This window comes from Salmo salar, unplaced genomic scaffold (genome assembly GCF_905237065.1).
Source record: "Salmo salar unplaced genomic scaffold, Ssal_v3.1, whole genome shotgun sequence".
Classification (NCBI taxonomy): Eukaryota; Metazoa; Chordata; class Actinopteri; order Salmoniformes; family Salmonidae; genus Salmo; species Salmo salar.
Window position 1 is genome coordinate 434,870 of NW_025549383.1, and position 6,000 is coordinate 440,869.

The following is a 6,000-nucleotide window of genomic DNA, read 5'->3' on the forward strand; positions in this document are numbered from 1 at the left end:
GTATTTTATCCAACTACCTGTGCTAAAAAGTGTGGGACAGTGTTTGTAATTTCTTCTACTTTTCAGTGCACAAAGTTCAAGCTGCTTATCTAATTGGTGAAATGCAATGTCTGTTTTATCACACTCACTTTGAATATATATGTTGTAGCAAGAGATTGTTTCTCGCTTACGGCCATACCAGCCTGGGTACGCCCGATCTCGTCTGATCTCGGAAGCTAAGCAGGGTCGGGCCTGGTTAGTACTTGGATGGGAGACCGCCTGGGAATACCAGGTGCTGTAAGCATTTTGTCCACGAGGGTGTGCTCTTGCACTATTTCATCAGCAACACTGCCTTGTAGTAAGCATTTAATGATGAATTGACTAAATGCAGCTTCCTGCCTTTTTAATAGGATCAAATTTCCTTGTGTTTTCAATTAGCATCTGCCTTGTATTTATAAGACAAACAAGAATATTGTTGCTGAATGCAGCTTGTGTGTGCTTTGTGCTCCTTTGCCCTGTTCAAATGATGAAAGGAAATAAAGTTGGTATTTTATCCAACTACCTGTGCTAAAAAGTGATGGGAACAGTGTTTGTAATTTCTTCTACTTTTTCAGTGACACAAAGTTCAAGCTGCTTATCTAATTGGTGAAAATGCAATGTCTGTTTATCACACTCACTTTGAATATATATGTTGTAGCAAGAGATTGTGTCTCGCTTACGGCCATACCAGCCTGGGTACGCCCGATCTCGTCTGATCTCGGAAGCTAAGCAGGGTCGGGCCTGGTTAGTACTTGGATGGGAGACCGCCTGGGAATACCAGGTGCTGTAAGCATTTTGTCCACGAGGGTGTGCTCTTGCACTATTTCATCAGCAACACTGCCTTGTAGTAAGCATTTAATGATGAATTGACTAAATGTCTGTTTTATCAGACTCACTTTGACTATATATGTTGTAGCAAGAGATTGTTTCTCGCCACGGCCATATCAGCCTGGGTACGCCCGATCTCGTCTGATCTCGGAAGCTAAGCAGGGTCGGGCCTGGTTAGTACTTGGATGGGAGACCGCCTGGGAATACCAGGTGCTGTAAGCATTTTGTCCACGAGGGTGTGCTCTTGCACTATTTCATCAGCAACACTGCCTTGTAGTAAGCATTTAATGATGAATTGACTAAATGCAGCTTCCTGCCTTTTTAATAGGATCAAATTTCCTTGTGTTTTCAATTAGCATCTGCCTTGTATTTATAAGACAAACAAGAATATTGTTGCTGAATGCAGCTTGTGTGTGCTTTGTGCTCCTTTGCCCTGTTCAAATGATGAAAGGAAATAAAGTTGGTATTTTATCCAACTACCTGTGCTAAAAAGTGATGGGAACAGTGTTTGTAATTTCTTCTACTTTTTCAGTGACACAAAGTTCAAGCTGCTTATCTAATTGGTGAAAATGCAATGTCTGTTTATCACACTCACTTTGAATATATATGTTGTAGCAAGAGATTGTTTCTCGCTTACGGCCATACCAGCCTGGGTACGCCCGATCTCGTCTGATCTCGGAAGCTAAGCAGGGTCGGGCCTGTTTAGTACTTGGATGGGAGACCGCCTGGGAATACCAGGTGCTGTAAGCATTTTGTCCACGAGGGTGTGCTCTTGCACTATTTCATCAGCAACACTGCCTTGTAGTAAGCATTTAATGATGAATTGACTAAATGCAGCTTCCTGCCTTTTTAATAGGATCAAATTTCCTTGTGTTTTCAATTAGCATCTGCCTTGTATTTATAAGACAAACAAGAATATTGTTGCTGAATGCAGCTTGTGTGTGCTTTGTGCTCCTTTGCCCTGTTCAAATGATGAAAGGAAATAAAGTTGGTATTTTATCCAACTACCTGTGCTAAAAAGTGATGGGAACAGTGTTTGTAATTTCTTCTACTTTTTCAGTGACACAAAGTTCAAGCTGCTTATCTAATTGGTGAAAATGCAATGTCTGTTTATCACACTCACTTTGAATATATATGTTGTAGCAAGAGATTGTTTCTCGCTCACGGCCATACCAGCCTGGGTACGCCCGATCTCGTCTGATCTCGGAAGCTAAGCAGGGTCGGGCCTGTTTAGTACTTGGATGGGAGACCGCCTGGGAATACCAGGTGCTGTAAGCATTTTGTCCACGAGGGTGTGCTCTTGCACTATTTCATCAGCAACACTGCCTTGTAGTAAGCATTTAATGATGAATTGACTAAATGCAGCTTCCTGCCTTTTTAATAGGATCAAATTTCCTTGTGTTTTCAATTAGCATCTGCCTTGTATTTATAAGACAAACAAGAATATTGTTGCTGAATGCAGCTTGTGTGTGCTTTGTGCTCCTTTGCCCTGTTCAAATGATGAAAGGAAATAAAGTTGGTATTTTATCCAACTACCTGTGCTAAAAAGTGATGGGAACAGTGTTTGTAATTTCTTCTACTTTTTCAGTGACACAAAGTTCAAGCTGCTTATCTAATTGGTGAAAATGCAATGTCTGTTTATCACACTCACTTTGAATATATATGTTGTAGCAAGAGATTGTGTCTCGCTCACGGCCATACCAGCCTGGGTTCGCCCGATCTCGTCTGATCTCGGAAGCTAAGCAGGGTCGGGCCTGGTTAGTACTTGGATGGGAGACCGCCTGGGAATACCAGGTGCTGTAAGCATTTTGTCCACGAGGGTGTGCTCTTGCACTATTTCATCAGCAACACTGCCTTGTAGTAAGCATTTAATGATGAATTGACTAAATGTCTGTTTTATCAGACTCACTTTGACTATATATGTTGTAGCAAGAGATTGTTTCTCGCCACGGCCATACCAGCCTGGGTACGCCCGATCTCGTCTGATCTCGGAAGCTAAGCAGGGTCGTGCCTGGTTAGTACTTGGATGGGAGACCGCCTGGGAATACCAGGTGCTGTAAGCATTTTGTCCACGAGGGTGTGCTCTTGCACTATTTCATCAGCAACACTGCCTTGTAGTAAGCATTTAATGATGAATTGACTAAATGTCTGTTTTATCTGACTCACTTTGACTATATATGTTGTAGCAAGAGATTGTTTCTCGCTTACGGCCATATCTGCCTGGGTACGCCCGATCTCGTCTGATCTCGGAAGCTAAGCAGGGTCGGGCCTGGTTAGTACTTGGATGGGAGACCGCCTGGGAATACCAGGTGCTGTAAGCATTTTGTCCACGAGGGTGTGCTCTTGCACTATTTCATCAGCAACACTGCCTTGTAGTAAGCATTTAATGATGAATTGACTAAATGTCTGTTTTATCAGACTCACTTTGACTATATATGTTGTAGCAAGAGATTGTTTCTCGCCACGGCCATACCAGCCTGGGTACGCCCGATCTCGTCTGATCTCGGAAGCTAAGCAGGGTCGTGCCTGGTTAGTACTTGGATGGGAGACCGCCTGGGAATACCAGGTGCTGTAAGCATTTTGTCCACGAGGGTGTGCTCTTGCACTATTTCATCAGCAACACTGCCTTGTAGTAAGCATTTAATGATGAATTGACTAAATGCAGCTTCCTGCCTTTTAATAGGATCAAATTTCCTTGTGTTTTCAATTAGCATCTGCCTTGTATTTATAAGACAAACAAGAATATTGTTGCTGAATGCAGCTTGTGTGTGCTTTGTGCTCCTTTGCCCTGTTCAAATGATGAAAGGAAATAAAGTTGGTATTTTATCCAACTACCTGTGCTAAAAAGTGATGGGAACAGTGTTTGTAATTTCTTCTACTTTTTCAGTGACACAAAGTTCAAGCTGCTTATCTAATTGGTGAAAATGCAATGTCTGTTTATCACACTCACTTTGAATATATATGTTGTAGCAAGAGATTGTTTCTCGCTTACGGCCATACCAGCCTGGGTATGCCCGATCTCGTCTGATCTCGGAAGCTAAGCAGGGTCGGGCCTGGTTAGTACTTGGATGGGAGACCGCCTGGGAATACCAGGTGCTGTAAGCATTTTGTCCACGAGGGTGTGCTCTTGCACTATTTCATCAGCAACACTGCCTTGTAGTAAGCATTTAATGATGAATTGACTAAATGCAGCTTCCTGCCTTTTAATAGGATCAAATTTCCTTGTGTTTTCAATTAGCATCTGCCTTGTATTTATAAGACAAACAAGAATATTGTTGCTGAATGCAGCTTGTGTGTGCTTTGTGCTCCTTTGCCCTGTTCAAATGATGAAAGGAAATAAAGTTGGTATTTTATCCAACTACCTGTGCTAAAAAGTGATGGGAACAGTGTTTGTAATTTCTTCACTTTTTCAGTGACACAAAGTTCAAGCTGCTTATCTAATTGGTGAAAATGCAATGTCTGTTTATCACACTCACTTTGAATATATATGTTGTAGCAAGAGATTGTGTCTCGCTTAAGGCCATACCAGCCTGGGTTCGCCCGATCTCGTCTGATCTCGGAAGCTAAGCAGGGTCGGGCCTGGTTAGTACTTGGATGGGAGACCGCCTGGGAATACCAGGTGCTGTAAGCATTTTGTCCACGAGGGTGTGCTCTTGCACTATTTCATCAGCAACACTGCCTTGTAGTAAGCATTTAATGATGAATTGACTAAATGTCTGTTTTATCAGACTCACTTTGACTATATATGTTGTAGCAAGAGATTGTTTCTCGCCACGGCCATACCAGCCTGGGTACGCCCGATCTCGTCTGATCTCGGAAGCTAAGCAGGGTCGTGCCTGGTTAGTACTTGGATGGGAGACCGCCTGGGAATACGAGGTGCTGTAAGCATTTTGTCCACGAGGGTGTGCTCTTGCACTATTTCATCAGCAACACTGCCTTGTAGTAAGCATTTAATGATGAATTGACTAAATGTCTGTTTTATCAGACTCACTTTGACTATATATGTTGTAGCAAGAGATTGTTTCTCGCTTACGGCCATACCAGCCTGGGTACGCCCGATCTCGTCTGATCTCGGAAGCTAAGCAGGTTCGGTGCCTGGTTAGTACTTGGATGGGAGACCGCCTGGGAATACCAGGTGCTGTAAGCATTTTGTCCACGAGGGTGTGCTCTTGCACTATTTCATCAGCAACACTGCCTTGTAGTAAGCATTTAATGATGAATTGACTAAATGTCTGTTTTATCAGACTCACTTTGACTATATATGTTGTAGCAAGAGATTGTTTCTCGCCACGGCCATACCAGCCTGGGTACGCCCGATCTCGTCTGATCTCGGAAGCTAAGCAGGGTCGGGCCTGGTTAGTACTTGGATGGGAGACCGCCTGGGAATACCAGGTGCTGTAAGCATTTTGTCCACGAGGGTGTGCTCTTGCACTATTTCATCAGCAACACTGCCTTGTAGTAAGCATTTAATGATGAATTGACTAAATGCAGCTTCCTGCCTTTTAATAGGATCAAATTTCCTTGTGTTTTCAATTAGCATCTGCCTTGTATTTATAAGACAAACAAGAATATTGTTGCTGAATGCAGCTTGTGTGTGCTTTGTGCTCCTTTGCCCTGTTCAAATGATGAAAGGAAATAAAGTTTGTATTTTATCCAACTACCTGTGCTAAAAAGTGATGGGAACAGTGTTTGTAATTTCTTCTACTTTTTCAGTGACACAAAGTTGAAGCTGCTTATCTAATTGGTGAAAATGCAATGTCTGTTTATCACACTCACTTTGACTATATATGTTGTAGCAAGAGATTGTTTCTCGCTTACGGCCATACCAGCCTGGGTACGCCCGATCTCGTCTGATCTCGGAAGCTAAGCAGGGTCGGGCCTGGTTAGTACTTGGATGGGAGACCGCCTGGGAATACCAGGTGCTGTAAGCATTTTGTCCACGAGGGTGTGCTCTTGCACTATTTCATCAGCAACACTGCCTTGTAGTAAGCATTTAATGATGAATTGACTAAATGCAGCTTCCTGCCTTTTAATAGGATCAAATTTCCTTGTGTTTTCAATTAGCATCTGCCTTGTATTTATAAGACAAACAAGAATATTGTTGCTGAATGCAGCTTGTGTGTGCTTTGTGCTCCTTTGCCCTGTTCAAATGAT

At 42.8% G+C, this 6,000-nt stretch overlaps 10 non-coding genes and 5 pseudogenes across 10 annotated transcripts; all 15 read left to right on the forward strand.

Annotated features, from left to right (window-relative positions):
* Positions 1–164: 164 nt before the first annotated feature.
* On the forward strand, positions 165–283 carry LOC123737442 (5S ribosomal RNA). The gene has a single exon (XR_006766850.1). It is a non-coding gene; the product is annotated as a 5S ribosomal RNA (ribosomal RNA).
* Positions 284–692: 409 nt separating this feature from the next.
* On the forward strand, positions 693–811 carry LOC123737454 (5S ribosomal RNA). Its single transcript, XR_006766852.1, has one exon. It is a non-coding gene; the product is annotated as a 5S ribosomal RNA (ribosomal RNA).
* Positions 812–950: 139 nt separating this feature from the next.
* Positions 951–1,068, forward strand: LOC123737394 (uncharacterized; annotated as a pseudogene).
* Positions 1,069–1,477: 409 nt separating this feature from the next.
* LOC123737647 (5S ribosomal RNA) lies at positions 1,478–1,596 on the forward strand. The gene has a single exon (XR_006766946.1). It is a non-coding gene; the product is annotated as a 5S ribosomal RNA (ribosomal RNA).
* Positions 1,597–2,005: 409 nt separating this feature from the next.
* Positions 2,006–2,124, forward strand: LOC123738008 (5S ribosomal RNA). Its single transcript, XR_006767302.1, has one exon. It is a non-coding gene; the product is annotated as a 5S ribosomal RNA (ribosomal RNA).
* A 409-nt stretch (positions 2,125–2,533) lies between these two features.
* LOC123737948 (5S ribosomal RNA) lies at positions 2,534–2,652 on the forward strand. Its single transcript, XR_006767245.1, has one exon. It is a non-coding gene; the product is annotated as a 5S ribosomal RNA (ribosomal RNA).
* A 139-nt stretch (positions 2,653–2,791) lies between these two features.
* Positions 2,792–2,909, forward strand: LOC123737460 (uncharacterized; annotated as a pseudogene).
* Positions 2,910–3,048: 139 nt separating this feature from the next.
* Positions 3,049–3,167, forward strand: LOC123737837 (5S ribosomal RNA). Its single transcript, XR_006767135.1, has one exon. It is a non-coding gene; the product is annotated as a 5S ribosomal RNA (ribosomal RNA).
* Positions 3,168–3,306: 139 nt separating this feature from the next.
* Positions 3,307–3,424, forward strand: LOC123737461 (uncharacterized; annotated as a pseudogene).
* Positions 3,425–3,832: 408 nt separating this feature from the next.
* LOC123737634 (5S ribosomal RNA) lies at positions 3,833–3,951 on the forward strand. Its single transcript, XR_006766933.1, has one exon. It is a non-coding gene; the product is annotated as a 5S ribosomal RNA (ribosomal RNA).
* A 407-nt stretch (positions 3,952–4,358) lies between these two features.
* Positions 4,359–4,477, forward strand: LOC123737131 (5S ribosomal RNA). Its single transcript, XR_006766671.1, has one exon. It is a non-coding gene; the product is annotated as a 5S ribosomal RNA (ribosomal RNA).
* Positions 4,478–4,616: 139 nt separating this feature from the next.
* Positions 4,617–4,734, forward strand: LOC123737529 (uncharacterized; annotated as a pseudogene).
* Positions 4,735–4,873: 139 nt separating this feature from the next.
* Positions 4,874–4,993, forward strand: LOC123737735 (5S ribosomal RNA). The gene has a single exon (XR_006767033.1). It is a non-coding gene; the product is annotated as a 5S ribosomal RNA (ribosomal RNA).
* A 139-nt stretch (positions 4,994–5,132) lies between these two features.
* Positions 5,133–5,250, forward strand: LOC123737327 (uncharacterized; annotated as a pseudogene).
* A 408-nt stretch (positions 5,251–5,658) lies between these two features.
* On the forward strand, positions 5,659–5,777 carry LOC123737466 (5S ribosomal RNA). Its single transcript, XR_006766853.1, has one exon. It is a non-coding gene; the product is annotated as a 5S ribosomal RNA (ribosomal RNA).
* The last annotated feature ends 223 nt before the right edge of the window (positions 5,778–6,000 follow it).